Source organism: Symphalangus syndactylus, chromosome 5, assembly GCF_028878055.3.
Source record: "Symphalangus syndactylus isolate Jambi chromosome 5, NHGRI_mSymSyn1-v2.1_pri, whole genome shotgun sequence".
Lineage (NCBI taxonomy): Eukaryota > Metazoa > Chordata > Mammalia > Primates > Hylobatidae > Symphalangus > Symphalangus syndactylus.
In genome coordinates this window covers 35,098,621-35,118,480 of record NC_072427.2, presented here as the reverse complement: position 1 = coordinate 35,118,480, position 19,860 = coordinate 35,098,621, and the positions used below count along the sequence as shown (strand labels likewise).

The window sequence follows — 19,860 nt, the reverse complement described above, 5'->3', positions numbered from 1 at the left end:
CTAAAACACGGCCACCTTTTCACGTGTAACTTCAAATTGAGTTCCATCTCACCTGTCCAAATGTGACCCAGAAACTAGGGACAGGAGCATAGAAATGAATAAGACTGGCCGGGCGCAGTGGCTCACGCCTGTAATCTCAGCACTTTGGGAGGCCCAGGCGGGCGGATCACAGGGTCAAGAGATCGAGACCATCCTGGCCAAATGGTGAAACCCCGTCTTTACTAAAAAAATACAAAAATTAGCTGGACGTGGTGGCGCACGCCTGTAATCCCAGCTACTCGGGAGGCTGAGGCAGGAGAATCACTTGAACCTGGGAGGCAGAGGTTGCAGTGAGCCGAGATTGTGCCACTGCACTCCAGCCTGGGCAACAGAGCAAGACTCCGTCTCAAAAAAAAAAACAAAAAAAAAGAAAAGAAAGAAAGAAGGAAGGAAAGAAGAAAAAGAAATGAATAAGACCTGAATCTGCTTTCATGTAGCACTTTATTTAGAGCCTTAAACATAATTTATCATATTAATTTGCCACACTGGGACCCCAAAACAACAGAACCCTGGACCAATACATTTGTTTTGATATAGGAAAGCAAGTTAGGATAGGCTTAGGAAATGAGGTCTCCTGGAGGGCAGTGTCCTTGTAAAAGAACACCATGTATAGGGTCCTGGGTGTCTGGGCAGGGCTGGGGAGAGACCCAGGGGCCCAGCGAGGACAGCCCCTCTTCTTAATGACACTAGAATCTGTGTCCCTTTCTTTGTCGGATCTCTGTTTTGATAGAAGAGGTCCTAAAATAAGTAAGTAAAGGAAGAGAGAGAGACCTTTGGTGCTATTGCTGTTTCTGCACCAGAACAGCTCACAGCCCTGGATCTGAGCTACTGGGGAAGGAAGAGGCAAGAGGTTGACAGTGTCTTTTTCCAGCCAGCTGTGCCTCCCCCCGGGGCTACAGAGGCTATAGATCCTCTGCAAACACCTGTGATGAGGCTCAGAAGGAAAGAGCTGCAGCAGCCACCATGCCTTCCAGTTTGATAATTTCAGTTCCTGAATTTCACAAAGTGATACCCATTATCTATCTCATTTAAGCCATGTCGTGTGGCAAAGACATCAGGGGTTGTTATCCCTACCCACAATGATGGCTCACATTCATCTCAGGTTTTATAGTTTATGAACAATTCATACATGTCTTTTCAGGGTTTCCAAATGCCTGATCGTAAGAGTCCCCTGGGGACTTTTCTTAAAATATAGATTCTGAAAATATAGTTTGAAAACTGACAGTTGGTGGGTGAATCTGGGCTGTAGAAGCGTTTTACTTGGTGAGAGTTCTGAAAAAAAGAAATTGAATTTATATGTCCTTACATTCAAACATATCTGCCTATGTTGTTTCTGTGATTACTTATTTCTGACTCCTCATAAAGGAATTTTGGATCTAGAAAGAATGTCAGACATCATCCAGCTCGGAGCTGCTCCTGGTAGGGAATGGGTAGTCTGGCAGAGTACCCAAGAATGGGTATTCTTGGGGGTACCCATTAAGTCATAGCATAAATATGGGGCATCTTTCCGGGGTATCAATTTTACTTAGCTATTTGAGAGAAGAGCCACAATGTATATATTAAAACAACTTGGAATATCTGTGAAATCAAATGCAAAACTTGCACAGAATGTTTAAGGCAACTCACATAAGTTTCTCATTTATAGTAGTTGGCTTAGAATAATGCCTAGAGGAGCGGAGGATAGAAACCCTCATTTGCACTAGGGGTATTTCATGGGAGAAGTCCAACTCGATCACTTTTGCCATGAGGAGAGTGAGTCCCAGTGAGCCTTAGAGGGAAGGGCCTCTTCTTCCACTTTGTTGCACCCCATTTTGTCTAGCAGGGAGCCTTCATCTAGGAATGCTTGCTGATTTGCTTTGATTAGTCCTACCCACATACCCATCATCTGTGTCACTGGTGAAGAAACCAGGGCTTTTCAAGGGCTCCTTCCGGTTTCCAGCTTATTCCTCCCCAGAGCCGTGGCAGGGGAAGGAGGCCAGTCCCACCCAGGCCTGTCTTAAGCATCATTGCAGGGAGTTTGCATCACCACTGAGATGATTAGCAAAGCCTCTTTAAACAAAATCATGACCTCAGCCTGGAGTTGACATCTTTCCCTTCCCTAGAATCTTGACAGCTCATTTTCATAGTAAACTCACAATGGGAAACAGCATTTTCCATAGCTCCTGAGGATGAAACAAAAGGAAATACATTGACAAGCCATCAGGACGGACTGAGATTAGGTTGAAGGAAAAACTCAACCCTAGAAGACCTTTCCAGTATATACAAGGGTATTGTTTGGAATTAATTGGAAATATTTTTTAGTGTGCCTGGCACTACAGCTGGAAACCAAGGACTTGGAATAAGATATTGTGGTGAAGCTGGGAAGTTGGGACAAGGCTAAGCATTGAAGAGAAGAAGAATAGTCCCAGCTACTCGGGAGGCTCAGTCAGGAGGATCCCTTAAGCCCAGGAGGTCGAGGCTGCAGTGAACCATGATGGCACCACTGCACTCCAGCCTGGGCAACAGAGAGCAACCCCATCTTCAAATTAAAGAAGAAAAAAGGGGTCTGTTTAAACTGTAGGTTAAGAGGGCATTTTAATCTACTCATTTAATCATTTGTTTAAGCATGTACCAAATACCAGGACCTGTGCTGTATTCAATTTTGTAAAATGCCTAAGACATGATCCATGAATATCAAGAAATGGAGGGAGCCTAGGAAAGACAGCCTTCAATAATAAGACTGTGTCTATGCACTAAATGCTGTAACAGAAATCCATACAGGGAGGCACAGCCGGTGAAAACATCCCCAAGGATGCTTTGAAGCTGACTAGAGAAGCTCACACATAAGCAGCAGGGTATAATGGAAACACGCTCACTTTATTATCAAATAGATCTGAATTCAGACCCCAGCCTTGCTGCTGCTTAGCTTCATAACCTCTCTGCTGTTCAGTTTTCTTACCTGTAAAATGTTCTGAATGATCTCCACTTAACTGAGTTGGGCACACAGATCAAACTAGGTTGTTTGTGAAAAATGTCTAGCACAGACCTGGCCCAGATTAGACACTCAGTGTATGCTAGTACATTATGATGTGGCCTTCCAAGAACCTTCATACCAAGAAAGCCTTAGCCTGAATGGGAAACACAAACATTCAAGTTGCTGAATATGTATATTGCTCCATTATAAATTAATGAATCAGTTTTTTTCTAGATGCCATACTCTTATAAGTTGAATCTGGTCTGCAGAAGTGTTTTGCTTCAGAGCCAACCTAATCCTAAGTACACTGACAAAATGGAGGACTTCCCTGGCCAGAAACCAGCATCTTTCTATAGTTTTTTTTTTTTTTTTTTTTTTTTGAGACAGGCCAAGGTAGGCAAATCACTCGAGGTCAGGAGTTCGAGACCAGCCTGGCCAACATGGCGAAACCCTGTCTCTACTAAAAATACAAAAAAAATTAGCCAGGCTTGGTGGCGGGCGCCTGTAGTCCCAGCTACTCAGGAGGGTGAGGCAGGAAAATCGCTTGAACCCGGGAGGTGGAGGTTGCAGTGAGCCGAGATTGTGCCATTGCACTCCAGCCTAGGTGACAGAGCGAGACTCGGTCTCAACTAAAAACAAAACAAAACAAACAAAAAAAGGACCAAGAAGCAGCTTCTCTGCTCTTTCTGGAATCTCTGCCTGGTTCAGCCAGCCTGCCTCCACTCCTGCCTCCACCATGTCCATCAGGGTGACCCAGAAGTCCTACAGGATGTCCACCTCTGGCCCCCGGGCCTTCAGCAGCTGCTCCTACACAAGTGGGCCCAGTGCCCGCATCAGCTACTTGAGATTCTCCCGAGTGGGCAGCAGCAGCTTCTGGGGTGGCCTGGGTGGAGGCTGGGTAGTGGGGCCAGCGATATGGGAGGCATCACCGCTGTCACGGTCAACCAGAGCCTGCTGAGCCCCCTTAACCTGGAGGTGGATCCCAACATCCAGGCTCTACACACCCAGGAGAAGGAGCAGATCAAGACCCTCAACAACAAGTTTGCCTCCTTCATAGACAAGGTATGGTTCCTGGAGCAGCAGAACAAGATGCTGGAGACCAAGTGGAGCCTCCTGCAGCAGCAGAAGACGGCTCAGAACAACAAGAACAACATGTTCCAGAGCTACATCAACAACCTTAGGTGGCAGCTGGAGACTGAGCCAGGAGAAGCTGAAGCTGGAGGCAGAGTTTGGCAACATGCAGGGGCTGGTGGAGGACTTCAAGAACAAGTATGAGGATGAGATCAATAAGCGTACAGAGGTGGAGAATGAATTTGTCCTCATCAAGAAAGATGTGGATGAAGCTTACATGAACAAGGTGGAGCTGGAGTCTTGCCTGGAAGGGCTGACTGACAAGATTGACTTCCTCAGGCAGCTGTATGAAGAGGAGATCTGGGAGCTGCAGTCCCGGATCCCGGACATGTCTGTGGTGCTGTCCATGGACAACAGCCACTTCCTGGACACGGTCAGCATCATTGCTGAGGTCAAGGTGCAGTAGGAGGAGATCGCCAACCGCAGCCGGGCGGAGGCTGAGAGTACACACCAGATCAAGTATGAGGAGCTGCAGACGCTGGCTGGGAAGCACGGGCATGACCTGCAGCATATAAAGACTGAGATCTCCGAGATGAACTGGAACATCAGCCAGCTCCAGGCTGAGATTAAGGGCCTCAAAGGCCAGATAGCTTCCCTGGAGGCCACCATCGCAGATGTGGAGCAGCGTGGGGAGCTGGCCGTTAAGGATGCCAACGCCAAGCTGTCCAAGCTGGAGGCCGCTCTGCAGTGGGCCAGGCAGGATATGGTGTGGCAGCTGCGTGAGTACCAGGAGCTGATGAATGTCAAGCTGGCCCTGGACATCAAAACTGCCACCTACAGGAAGCTGCTGGAGGGTGAGGAGAGCCGGCTGGAGTCTGGGATGCAGAACATGACTATCCATACGAAGACCACCAGCGGCTATGCAGGTGGCCTGAGCTCAACCTATGGGGACCTCACAAGCCCCCGGCCTCAGCTACAGCCTGGGCTCCAGCTTTGGCTCTGGCGCAGGCTGCAGCTCCTTCAGCTGCACCAGCTCCACCAGGGCTGTGGTTGAAGATCGAGACCCGCGATGGGAAGCTGGTGTCCAAGTCCTCTGATGTCCTGCCTAAGTGAACAGACGCGGCAGCCCCTCCCACCGTACCCCTCCTGTGGCTGCCACAGGGCCCTAGAGGGAGGCCGCTGTGCATGGTATCACAGGGAACAGGAGACCCACCTGAGGCTCAGCCCAAGCCCTCAGCCCACCCGTGCGGGAGTTTACTGCCTGGGGACACCCCCTTACCCATGCCTCCAGCTACAAAACAATTCAATTGCTTTTTTTTTTTGTCCAAAAATAAAACCTCAGCTAGCCCTGCCAACTGTCAAACAAACAAACAAAAACAAAAAACAAAAAGGAGAGATGAGGTCTTACTCTGTCACCCAGGCTCAAGTGCAGTGGAGTGATCATAGCTCACTGTATCCTCAAACTCCTGGGCTCAAGCTATTTTCCTGCCTCAGCCTCCCAAGTAGCTGGGACTACAGGCATGCCACCACACCTGGCCAGTTTAAGTTTTTTGTAGAGATAGGGTCTTTCTATGTTGTCCAGGCTGGTTTCTAACTCTTGGCCTCCCAAAGTTCTGGAATTACAGGTATATGGCATTGCACTCTGTCCTATAGTTTATTTCTAACTTCAATATGAATTAAGATAGTTATCCATAGGTATGAGATTTTTATGAGAATTGTCCATTAATATTTATTCTTTCTTGCCTAACAATATCAATCCCCAGTTTTAGATGGCTACATGGCCACCTAATTAGTGATTACATTTCCTAGCCTGCCTTGCATATTGGTATAATCATGTGACTAAATTCTGGCCAATAGGATGTGAACAGAAAGGTTTTCTGGCGCTTCTGGGTTGTGCGTCTCTGGCTTTTTCCTCTACCTGTTGGCTAAAGTGGCCTTGTCAAACCCAAGGATGGAAGCCACATGTTAAGGAGAGTTGAACCAACAAACATGCTCTGGATTTGTTTGCTGGGCTATAATCTGGATCATTATTTTAGAAAGAAAGAATCTCACACCTTGTCTAATAGACTGTATTAACCTATATCCTACTTAATATCCAATACTAATGCCTAATATTAATCGAAGATTGAAGTACCTAGTTCAAGGCCTAGGATATAGTAGCTACTCAATAAATTGGTGTTGAATTTGAATATAACAACTTAAACATTTATTGCATGGCAAAAGCACGCAAATTATGTGGTAAGAATGATGCAGGAGTCCAAAAGGAATAGAATGTAGTTCCCCCTATAAGCATAGGAGCTCGTGTTCTAGTGGGGGAACCAGATTCTTTATTTCTTCTTCTTCTCTCCATTCAGAAGAATAGCATGATCAGCATTATCAATGGAAGTCAGGTCATTGCTGCAGGTGGTAAAAACAGTGGGGTTTTCTAAAGGGCCCTCAGTACTGTCTCCCACTCCACTAAGTTTGAGGTGCTCCCCACAAAGCAACAACATCCCCAGTTTGGGTCCCACCATTTAAAAATAACATCTTGCTCTCATAATATTAATTTCTTTGTAGCATATTATCAAATTGTTTTGACACATACTTTGGAAAGTATATTCAAGCTTTACCTGCCATTCGTGTCTTGTGGAGGACTGGTTTATCAAACTGATGGGGAATGTCACATGTTAAAAATAGATGGAGACCCTTAGCCAGGCATGGTGGCGTGCGCCTGTAGTCCTAGCTACTCGGGAGGCTGAGGCAGGAGAATTGCTTGAACCCAGAAGGTGGAGGCTGCAGTGAGCCAAGATCACACCACTGCACTCCAGCCTGGGTGACAGAGCGAGACTCTGTCTTAAAAAGAAAAAATAGTTCAGTTTTATTTTAGGGGGTGAAAGAAGGACTAGATCTAGGCGAGTGATCGGTAACCGCAGGTATAAAAGTGATTGGTAGAAATTCTAAGAAACACAGGCACAGGTACTCATTTTTTTCTTGAGGGGAAACCTAAAGAACTTACACAATGCTGGACCACACATAGCAAGAGAGCCAGCTGCCTACTCCGGCCTGAAGGGCGAGCCCACCCTGGTCCTCCATTCCCCAGGAAGACACACAGCAGTCAATTCTTCTCCCTGATCAGGGTGAGGGCTTCATTAGGTCAGTGATTCTCAACTTAAGTTGCATGTTAGAATCTTGGAATCACCTTGGGGGCTTTTAAAAATTCTGATGCTGGCCAGGCGCCGTGTCTCACGCCTGTAATCCCAGCACTTTGGGAGGCCGAGGCGGGTGGATCATGAGGTCAGGAGATCGAAACCATACTGGCTAACACGGTGAAACGCTGTCTCTACTAAAAATACAAAAAATTAGCTGGGCATGGTGGCACGTGCCTGTAGTCCCAGCTACTCAGGAGGCTAAGGCAGGAGAATCGCTTGAACCCGGGAGGTGGAGGTTGCAGTGAGCTGAGATTGTACCACTGTGCTCCAGCCTGGGTGACAGAGCAAGATCCCATCTCAAAAAAAAAAAAAAAAAATTCTGATGCCCTACCAATTAAGTTCTGGGGTTAAGACCTAGACATCAAACATCAGGCATCATACCTAGCTTTCAAAGCTCCCAAAATGATTCCAACATGCAGCAAAATTCAAGAACCTCTGTGTTCGATCTTTCAAGCCTTATTTTTCAGGTTCCTCGCAACAGGTCTGGAGACTTTGGCTACTGGTTCATCTGATCTCCAGGTGCAAGTCACCAGCACAATTCAACCCCAGCTTCTTCCCAGAGTTTACTGAGGGACTGGGTGACTCAAAGATGCATTTCTCATGTGCACTATTTCTTAGCAGGAGCAGGCATCAGACCAGGCTGTTGCAAACGATTGTTCAGGTTGTGCACAGCATGAGGATGCTTGGCATAGGGGATAAAGGGATGAAATGACTGCCTAAACTCTGCTCACCAAGCTGTCACTCTGGCCTCGGACTTGGTGTAACTAGAGGGGAAAAGGGTAACTATTTCTAATTCTCACAAATGAGCTAAAGTGGCTCTTTGTGCCAGTAGTGGCCCTGGTTCAGGCCTGCCTAAGGTAGAGGCAAAGTGAAATTCAAGGACCACGTGCATCAGAATTACTAAGGAATTTATTTAAATGTATAGTCCTGCATCTTCACTCCAGATCAAATGAGTCATATCTCTGAAGACACAGCCTAGAAATCTGTGTATTTAACAATCTCCCAAGTGGTTTCCATCAAGCTGAAGTTTGGTGGCCACTGACCGAATGTATGGGATGGTCTTTCAATAAAAATAACAAATTGAACATCTCCTACATGCCAGGTCCATGACACCATTCAAGGATATGAGAGCAAATAAGACCCCATCCTTTCCTCAAGTATTCTGGTCTGATAGAAGACAGACAAAAGCTGTGGGTCCCAGGAGGAGCCCAAACTATGACTTCTGCTGGAGTTCAGATATCTGGCATATTCAGAGAACCAGTTAGCAGATCCAAAAATCCCTACAGGAGGGACTGAAGCTCCTCCCAGAAGAATAGTCATCCCGGAGAAATAGGAGCCAGGCACCACAAGCCTGACCCACTAACAAAGCCTCCATTGTCAGAAAAGATGAGTGATTTGGGGGACAGAGTAGTGTCTGATATGTGTTTGTTTGCCTGTGGGCCAAGGCCCTGCTACCCGACCTCTGTGGTCATATATCTGAGCCCCGTGGAAAGCTAGGGGGACTGTACATGAAAACTGAAAAGCCTGTTTCCCTATAACCCCTATAAACTATTTCAGCAGAAGGAATATGACTTTGGGACTCCACTGTCTGAGGGTGCGCATCACGAGGGGAGGCATTTTTTGCCACTGCTCAGAATAACATCTCACAGCTTTGGCACCTCCTGTGCTGCTCATCAGCTGCAGGAGGAGACTTTGGTGCTTGGTGGACACAGTTGTGCCCAGGGAAGTGCTTGTAGTGCCCATTGGACAGGGTATTATCTAGCAGAGGAGGCTGGGGCAGTAAAGGAGGGACAATGTGCAGACACCAGGTGGTGGCTAGCTAGATTCTTCTATGAACACATAGGAGACACCCCCAGGGAATGTCCACAGGTACTTGGGCAGTGTTTGAGGGGCTAGGTTCATGTATTAATAACGTTAGTGGGTAAAAGGGCTCAAGTGGAAAGAGCTCCCCCCAGAATGGGTGACAGACTCTGTTTCTCTCCATTTGTCATCACTTTTACAGCAAGAACTTGGTGCCTAATCAGGATGACTTCTAATTTGTAGCCCAGACTGCACATTCTAAAGACACTGGGAGGCCCTGAGGCATGGGCACCAGGATGGATGAGGCATTGAGAGGGAAGAGCAGGGCCCTGGAGTTCCCAAGGGGAGAGGTGTGGGTGATTTCCTTTGCCTAATTTAGACGGTCTAGTGCATTCTGGCTCCAGGCTGCCTTTCCGCCCTCATCTCATGTTAATCTTGCCCTCACTCCCTCTGCTCTGGCCATACTGAATTTCTCTTAGTTTATCTCAAGGTACCACTCTTCTGTCCCTTAAACGTGCTGTTTCGGATGCGTGACATGCTTATTCTCTCCTTTTTACCTGGCCAACTTCTAATCTTTCAGGTTTTAGCTAAGATATCACTCAGGGGAACTTTTCTGGATTTGCCAGTTTAGTGTACAGGACATTCAATGCTGTCCATAAATTCAGATGTGGAGAAAATGTAACTCTTTGGGGTGATGGAAATGGAATCTCAGTTTCAATTTGGGTTCTTCTCATAACTTGGGCTAGGGTCAAAATTCCAGGTGTCTGCTCATCAGTCATCTGTGTATCCAGGAATCTAGCAACTGAGATGTCCATATCATTAGGTCAGGGCTCTCTTAGCTGCTTCAATGCCAAATTTGGGGCACTAGGATTTTTGCTAGGCCCTCTATAACCCCATGTGCCTAGAGTCAACACCACCAGCACAATCATTTTCTTCCTTTTTTCTCCTGCTTCCATTCTGGAAGAAGCCTCTTCCAATTCAGGGACAAGTTTCTTTCATCTTGAACTTGGATCCTCCAGCAATCCTCCTGCCTCGGCCTCCCACAGTGCTGGGATTACAGGTGTGGACCCCATGCCTAGCCATTTCTCTTAACCCAAATCCCTATTCTGCTCAGTGGTTACTGACTTCTTTCCCAAAACTTTGTATTAGTTTCATAAATACAGAAAGGTTGAAATAATAATAAAATGAACATTCTTATGCACTCTCCTGAATTCGAAAATCGTTAAAAATTTATCACCATCTTTTTTTTCACCTCTCGGTACTTCAGCCTGTCTTCTAAAGAGAAAGACATTCACCTACAAAACCACAATACCACGTTTGCATCTAACAAAACTGTTGATAGTTCCGTAAAGTTATCTAATAGCTAGTTCATATTCATTTCCCCAAAATGTTTCATTCCAAGAATGTTTGTTATGCTTCAGAACAAAAACCAGGATCCAATTTACAGTCACACATTGCATTTGCTGTTTATGTCGTTCTAATTTATTTATATCTAGAATAGTCCCTCCACTATTTTATATTGTTATTGTTGCTTCGTGACATTGAAGTTTTGAAGGATTCATGTCCGTTATCCTAAAGAATTTAGGCTTTTGAAAACAAAAGCCAGAGAACTCTGCCCCAGACTTTCCCTGAGGCAAGAAGTATAACCTACTTGTCTGGTTTTTTGAGGACTGAGAGTTTTCCCTGGCCATGGGACTTTCAGTGTCAAAACCAAGAAAGTCCTGGGCAAGCCAGGATGAATTGGTCACCCTAGAGGCAAGAAGGTATGGACTTGGATATTTGCTTGAATGGTTGCAAGGCATAGAGTGAAACATTTTTTAAAATGAATAATCCAATATTATGCAGCCACACTTGATTAATAAGTAGGTTCATAGCATCCTGTGGTTATACTCTTGCAATATGCGTCGTATTTTTCACTCTGTTTAACGTCTGAATTTCCCAGTAGATAGTAAACTCTACTATCTAGAGTAGAGACATGTATGTCTTTCTCATTACTCTAATCTCATTGTATCCCCATAGTTCTGGTACACGTCAAGTATTTATTTATTTATTATTTATTTATTTATTTATTTTTGAGATGGAGTCTCTCCCTGTCACCCAGGCTGGAGTGCAGTGGTGCGATCTTGGCTCACTGCAACCTCTGCCTCCAGGTTCAAGTGATTCTCTTGCCTCAGCCTCCTGAGTTGCTGGGTCTACAGGCATGCGCCACCATGCCTGGCTAATTTTTGTATTTTTAGTAGAGATGGGGTTTCACCATGTTGGCCAGGATGGTCTCCATCTCTTGATCTCGTGATCCACCCACTTCAGACTCCCCAGTTGCTGGGATTACCGGCGTGAGCGACCATGTCTGGCCGCTAAGACATTTTTAAATAGTAAGGCTGCAGCCCACTGGTAATTTCCATACCCCTGTTCACTGAGTATTATTAGGTTAGGTTTCTGCATACAAATCTTAACAAGCATTCTGTGCAACTGTCCTGGCCTTACAGATGAGACTTCAGAAGTTTAAATCATCTTCAAAATCAAATTAAGACCTTAACTTCTAAGTCCTCAGGGTCTTCATGCAGTGAGGGGTTATAGATAAGAGTAGAAAATTATCTGGGAATCTGGAGATACTTAACCCATTGGCTAAGCAGCACTGGACCATATACCAAGGTCCTAAGGAAATCAATCACACCTTAAGAAAATTTAATTAAATTGGACAGAAATTAACATAATTTCATTCAGTCCTTGCCTTATTCTCCAGATTTGAATCCCCCAGGGTCATTAAATGATTGGCCAAGGAGAGGTTGGGGTTGGAAAGTTGAAATAAGGTATAATTATGAACCTGGCCTGAACTCCAGATCGACTCAAGGCCAAGTCTGGCCTTTGGAAAGTCTTTGGGGTTAAAGATTTGGTAACGGACTTAATGTAGCATTGGGTACCTGATTACAGAGAATTCAAGTGGAGGCTGATCGGAACGGAATCCTGAAGGCCAAGTGCCCAAGGCTGTCAAGGTCCAAGCAAAAGACAGCACATCTCAATGCCTGCTCTCTCATTCCTTTCACCCTCTTTGGAAGAAGGTCTAGTTGAGACCCGTGCTGAGTCATGTAGGCCTGCCTTTGTGACAGGAATCCTCATACCAGACACTCTCCAGAGAAAGAGGCTTGTAAGGGGCACCATGAAGTATCAAAAGAAAGACTGATAGACAAGAGCATAGAGAAGAAAAGAACTTCCTGTGAAGAAGTTTTGAAATGCATGATGAGATTTGTTTTTTTCTTCTGAGCATCAACAGAGTATTTTTTGTGTCCTTCACATCAGGGTGAAGAAGACACCAAAGTACTGTCCAGGAGATGACAGGAATGGCCATTTTTGGAGCAATTACTGTGTACTTGGCCTGTGACCTCATTTAACCCTTGCAGCAGTCCCAAGTCCCTATGATCCCAGTGAGGTATTATTAGAAAACTGAGGCGAGGCCGGGCGCGGTGCCTCACGCTTGTAATCCCAGCACTTTGGGAGGCCGAGGGGGGCGGATCACGAGGTCAGGAGATCGAGACCATGGTGAAACCCCATCTCTACTAAAAATACAAAAAATTAGCCGGGCGTGGTGGCGGGCGCCTGTAGTCCCAGCTACTCGGAGAGGCTGAGGCAGGAGAATGGCGTGAACCCAGGAGGCGGAGCTGCAGTGAGCCGAGATTGCGCCACTGCACTCCAGCCTGGGCGACAGAGCGAGACTCCGTCTCAAAAAAAAAAAAAAAAAAAAGAAAACTGAGGCTCGGCAAAATTAAGTAACTTGCTAAAGGTTATATGGCTGGGATATGGAAGTGCATAAAGATTTACCCTCACACTGTCAGACTCCAAATCTATGCTATTCCCACTATCCCACCCTGCACTCTTCTGAAGATGCCATGGGCCTAACAGTCCTTAACAGTCTCAGAAGTGGGGGCATTATTAAATCCAGGTGAAAAAGACAATCATTGCTGGCGTGCTATATGAAGGGCACTGGAAAGACTTTTGCTCCCCAATTTTCTCTACCACACCTACCACAATGCCTGCAATCTTGTCACGCATTTCTTTGAGATGAGTATTGGGGTCCTGCTTCTGAGAGCCATTCAAAGTGGACTAGTCTGATCTAGAGGTTGTGGGGTGAGGTGCTCTGTACTCCTCTCTGTCATCTCTATTTTGACATATCCCAGATGCTCCGGCAGCTCCGTTTCTGGGTGTTAGCTGTGAAGTTGAGAGCAGAGTGTTTTTCCTTCTCTTTGGCTTGATTGTCTTTCACCCTTGGGGGAAAGGGAGGGGGTGCTAATGGCTTGGAGGGTGGCCAGACTATTCCATTTTGCAATCTCCAGCCACAGCTGCTAAAGAAAACATATTGTATTTTCATTCCGTGGGGAAAACATGTTTTGTTTTGTATTCTTGTGTAACCATGAAACATCTGGGGTAACCTTAGGTAAAACTTCCTTCCAGTGTTGTATTTGGGCTAAATGATACAGAGAAATTTTCACCTTGAAATGTAAGCTATGACAGTGTAATACATTATTATGACGTGCTTGGATACATATCCAGTAGGGAGCCATCCAATTATTACAACTCAGGCCCTCTAAACTAAAACCCCTTATCCTTATGTTACATCACACTGTCCCTTATAAATGGGCAGGGCCAAGAAAATGATATTTGGTCACTCAAAATTGGGGAAACACTGTGAGGGCTTAGGGAGAACTCTTCAATGCTTTCAACTGGTGGCTCTCAAAATTGAGCATGCATCAGAATCACCCAAAGGGCTTGTTGAAACTCAGATTTCTGGCTCCCATCCTAGAGTTTCTGACTTAGTAGGTCTAGGGTAGAGCCTGAGAATTTGCTTTTCTAACAAGTTCCCGGGTGATGCTGATGCAACTGGTCTGGGAACCATACGAATCTCAGCTTTAAACTTGGGTCACCCCAAATGTGGAATCGAATACAATATACAGGAGAGGCAAAAACTATATACAGTGAAAAGCTTCCGTTTCATGCTGTGTTTTGTTTTTCTAAATAGGTAAGAGCTGATGCTAAGATGAGATAATCCCATCTAATCATTGCCGGTGGTAGTACAGGTTAGTATAAACATTTTAGAAAACAAATTGGCAGTAAATAAATATTTGTAGGCATTTATCCCACTTCTAGGTACCTCTAAGAAAATAATCAGAAATAAGCACAAAGATTAAAGTACAGGGATGTCTATTGCAGCTTTATGTAAAATGATAGATACTTGGAAATCACATGAATATCGAATAGTTTATCAATTATAATAATATCTCTACAGTGGAGTATTATGCCACCATTAAAGTAATTGGAGAAAAAATTTTAATGATAAAAAGAAATGTTTACGATAGATTATTATAATACATGAAAAGCTCAGGTCACAGAGCTATATTTATCATTTATCAACTATATAATACATACATACTTCTACAAACAGCTTATCAACTAAGGAAACACACTGACATGTTAACAGTGATGATTTCTGGATAGTATTATATTTGTTCTATAGATGCCATTCACTTCTTCCCTGCCTAATCTTCTAAAATAATCTATCCCACTCAAAGTCTCCCCTCTTCATAATATCCTCTTCTGGAAGGAGCTTCTTAGACTGCCATATTTAAACCAAATGATCCCACCCTTTCAGTGGTAGGCGATTGGCTGTATGGACATGTGATCCAAGGTGAACCTACTAGTGAGTGTCTATCAAACACCGTACTGCTAAACCCAGAAACTAGGGCTAGACAGCTGTGGGATGTACATATATTGAAGTAGGGCTGCTGGGCATTTTAGGCTGTGTGCAAGCAGAGGAGGCTACTACAGATCTGCTGCTTTATCAGCGATTACTGTCAGTACAATACAGGCCCAGGAGCTAAGCAGCGCACACATGCAGCAGCCCACCCACACAGGCACAAATCCTTCTTAAAAAGCAGGCAATGGGGAGAGGTTGTAAATATTAAACTGTAATACCCTTGTCCCTGTTATGCTTCCAATATTCTCTCTTTTTGCCTCGAGCTAGTGAGAGTGGGTTTCTCTTCTTTGCAATTGTCCTAAATTAACAGGTGATTTTTATTTGCTTATTTGTGCATGTTTGCTTTTTTAAAATCAATTTCCCACACTGAGTTTATTACTGATTTTATTAACAGAAAAATATTAAAATTAAAATCTTGAGCTGCAGCTAAAAAAAAAATTATTTAGTGCAAAGTTTCCTATTTGCTCACTAGCCCCTACATCCAGACCCTCTTATTTCTGACACTCTGAGCTTCAGAAACTGAGAGGTTTTCTTTGGTTTCTTTCAGTTTGGTACAAAATCCAGAGGACAATTTAAGTTTGGAATGTGTCCAAGCAAAATTCTTTTTCTGTACTGAGCTAAGAGGATTCCAACAGCAAAGACTGATACAGAATAAAAGATATAGAGCATGGTTTTCTCCATTGATTTATAAACATGAAGATTGGAATGGATGAGTCATCAGCAAATTGAATTGGGAGGGATTGCTGCAGAGCAGCCCACACTTTGTCATAAAAATTCTGCTGCAGTATCACACTAGCTCAACTGTGGTTTACCATTTTTAGAAACATGAGCAAATGCACTATAGTTGGTTACCACATTTTTGTGACACTTGAGGTTCATGTGAAGGTGTATCAATCCCAAAGAGTGATACACTTCAAGACAGGACCATTTGGTATAAGCAGTAGGTAATTGGTTTTTTTTTTTTTTTTTTTTTTTGAGATGGAGTTTTGCTCTTATTGCCCAGGCTGGAGGGCAATGGCGTGATCTTGGCTCACCAAAACCTCCGTCTCCCGGATTCAAGCGATTCTCCTGCCGCCTCCCGAGTAGCTGGGATTACAGGCATGTGCCACCACGCCCAGCTAATTTTGTATTTTTAGTAGAGACAGGGTTTCTCCATGTTGGTCAGTCTGGTCTCAAACTTCTGACCTCAGGTGATTTGCCCGCCTAGGCCTCCCAAAGTGTCAGGATTACAGGCATGAGCCACCGCGCCCAGCCAGCAGTAGGTAATTCTTAACCCTTTCAAGGTCATCATCTCAATTTATTCCCCACTGGGAATCAAATTATAACTAAAAAATGATTGCAACTCGTTTTAAGAATTTCTAGATATGCCGTAAGATATTTGAGGGCAGGGACTGATTCTGCCATGCTTAGTTTTATCCCTGGTTTGTTGAATGACTGAAAAAAACATTCATATTGATGCTAAGAGATGAGCCTAGGGAATAAGTGCTTGGGAATTAACTTTCCAAAGGGTCCGGTTCTGGGACTGGGTTTAGAAGCTTGAGATGATGTCAAAGATAAAGTTGTGATACACTTTAGGGTTTCCAAAAAGTGTGTGTTCTAAAAGGATGAGAAAATTGTCAAGAAGGAGAAATTGCTGTCATTTTTAAAAAAGAGGAAATTGAGACCAGAGAAGTTCCATAGGCAGCATCTCACAAAGCTCTTATATCCACTGAGGAGAGTGATTTGCATGTACGGCCATGGAGACCCTAGAGAGAAAGAGGACCTTTTCTCCAAGAGATTCCAAGACTTGTGAGAGAAATGACTCTGGCTCAAAATGTCTTATAAACTTGACACAACTTTTTTTTTTTTTTTGAGACAGAGTCTCACTCTGTTGCCTAGGCTGGAGTGTCGTGGTGTGATCTTGGCTCACTGCAACCTCCGCCTCTGGGGTTCAAGCAGTTCTCTGCCTCAGCATCCCAAGTAGCTAGGATTATGGGTGCCTGCCACCACGCCCAGCTCATTTTTGTATTTTTAGTAGAGACGGGGTTTCACCATCTTGGCCAGGCTGGTCTTGAATTCCTGACCTCAAGTGATCCACCCACCTTGGCCTCCCAAAGTGTTGGGATTACAGGCGTGAGCCACCGCGCCCGGCCAACTTGACATAACTTTTAAAGATGGATTGCCAAGCTGAGGTAAGTCTACACTTTCAGTTGATGTAATTTCGTGTAACAATTATACTTTGCTATCCCCTCACTGAACTAAAACATCATATACAGTCAAAATACTAACTAAAGCTACTATACAAGAATAAAAAACTGAGTGTCATGGTGAGGAGGGAACAGGAAAATAGTGATTTTCTTTTCCGTAGGGAGTCTTTACCACTAGTGTATCAGGTAGTGCTTGCTGCATGACAAACAACCCCACAGTTTAATGGCATAAAATACAACGATTAATTCATCTCACAGTTGCATGGGCTGACTGGGCAGCTGTTCTGTCTGGGCATGCTTGGCGGATTTGCTGGACTTCCTGATGCTTCTTTGGTCAGCTGGCATGTTGGAGGCAGCCAGATGATCTAGAATGACTTCCTTGACGTGTCTGATAGTTGGAGGGCTCTTTGCAAGGGACCAGCTGCTTCTCCACATGGAGTCTCCTCCATAGTGGGCTAGCTTGAACTCAGTCACATGGTAGTCCTAGAGTTCCAAACACAGCAAGAGGACAAGCCCAGGGCTCAAGCACTTTTAAAGCCTCAGTTTATAATACCTTTGCTAATGTCCTATCGGTGAAAGTAAGTCACATGACCAAACCAAAGTCAAGAAGTGGAGAAATAGATTTTACCTCTTGTTGGGAGTGGAAGAATTTTTGGCTATTTTTACAATCTACTGCAACTAGGTGGTAGGCTTAGTAAAGAAATAAACCAATAGGTACATGGAACTGTAGAAAAGGATTGAGATATCAAGGATACAGTCCTTGACTGTAGAAACTCTACATTTCCTGGGTGTTGTTAGCAAACCAGTGTGTGAATGTCATTTAGTCCAGCTAGGGAACTTTCTGTTTGGGGATTTCCCTGGGTTGTGTTATCTCAGAGCCCAACATAACTTTTGAGACTCTGATCAGAACTGCAAACGCCATCTTGGAACAATCCTGAAAGTGTTCTAGATGTCTGAGATCCTTCTGTTCTGACACTGACCAGGGAGGGATGAGCTCCCTGGAATATCTGCAAGACCATCCCTGCTGGTTCAGGTGAGAAAGAGGATCTACCTTTTCTTCTCAAGACAGGGTTTAAGAGCCCAGAGGTACAAAGGGCAGGTGGGTGGGCAGCAATGATAGAATAGCCTAGTTATTTGAACTGGGATCAGGAAAAGGAAGGATGTAAATAGTAAGCCTGCTCCAAGAGGGAAGCAATCAAATTGATAATTTGATAATAAGCTGGAGACTGTGACCTGGAGATAAGTTGGGGAACATTTAAAGGGCAGGTGGAAGAAGTTTGACAGTCTCTTGAAGCAGTTTGTGTTTTTTGGTTTTTAGATGACAAGCTACAGAAAATTCTAATCTCAGCTCTGCCACTAATCAGTTATGTGAGTATGGGCAAATTGCCTCAGTTAATTTCCTCATTGACAAAATGAGGCATTTTAACTTGAAGATTTTTCCAGCTATAACACCTTCAGGGAATCTAGAAAAAGAAGAAAAGGACTGACATAAATATGAAAGGAATAAGTCTACATTAGGAGGAATCCCCTTCAGAAAGCATTGGAACAAGTACCGAGGAAGATTTTCAATCTCTAAAGCTTTAAAAACGTGATAGATCCCTATCATTCTTCAACAAATATTAACTGAACTACATGCCAGGCATTGTAGACAGAGCAGTCAGCAAACAACAGCAGCATGCCCCTGTGGGGCTTACAGGATTGTTTATCAAATGGTTCTAGACGAGTTGCAAGCACATCCAGCTTTATTATTCAGTCATTTCTGATGAAGAGTGGGATCAGTTTTGCCAGAAATGGAGACATTGGATTGCTAAGAAAATTGCAGGCAGGGATTATACCAGATAACTTCTCTGATCTTCAGTTTCTTCATCTACAAAATAAAAAGTGTGAACCAGACCATCCCTAAAGTTCCATTCAGTTCCAAAATTCCAATTCGGCTGCCCAGCAGTTCTTAGGTGCTTTAGCTCAGCCACTCCATCTAGTGTCTCTGTGAAATGAACTTAGAAAACATCCAGTGTACTAACTATTCACTAAAATGAGAGGCCACTAAAGAGACTGGACATAACTAAAGGCAGGCCTCGGGATCAAGATATATGGGTAAGGGGTTGATGGGTTATAAGTCATATTTAACATGATGTTTACAATGTGTCAGGCGCTGTTCTAAGTGGTTAGCATACATTTAATTCTCACAACAAACCTATGATCGAGGAACTAAAAACAGCCGTACTTTACAGATGAGAGAATGGCCCAGAAAGGCAAAGTAACCTGTCTAGTAATTGGTAGAACTAGAATGGAAGCCTAGGTAGTGGGTTACAAAGTCCATCCTCTTAGCCAGTATCCTTTCCTGCCTCTAGCTAAGTTATGGAACACTTACCATGTGCCCAGCAGTGTTCTAGGTTTTTCATATTGTAATCTTCTCAACAGAAATATGACGTAGGTACTAAAATCACAATTTTGCATGGGAGTAGACTCAGGCCCAGAGAGATAACGTAATTTATCTAAGTACACTATAGCTGATAAGTGTCTTGGAGCCCAGATTGGAACTTCGGTATTCAGCCAGGGTGAAAGAAGCATCCAGGACGTTGCCATGTCCCAATAATTTTTTCTCCCACTTTCCTAAATGTCACCGATCATGATTCTTGGTACATAAAGGGAAGACGCAAGCAGCAAATGCTAGACAGTTTCTTTCTTTTTTTTCTTTTTTTTTTTAGTGGATTATCTGCAGAGCCAACTCTTGAGTATTCAGAAGTTAATTCAATTAATGGATAAGACAGGCTTGGGTGCATGTTTTTGGTCTCTCCAGCTTCTCATTTTCAATCACTTTTGCCAGGTTTATAATGAAGACTTTAAGTGCCACAGGAAGTTTAAAAACTCTCCTTT

At 44.2% G+C, this 19,860-nt stretch overlaps 1 pseudogene; it reads left to right on the top strand.

Moving 5' to 3' along the window:
• Nucleotides 1–3,713: 3,713 nt before the first annotated feature.
• On the top strand, nt 3,714–5,176 carry LOC129482319 (keratin, type II cytoskeletal 8-like; annotated as a pseudogene).
• Nucleotides 5,177–19,860: the final 14,684 nt, after the last annotated feature.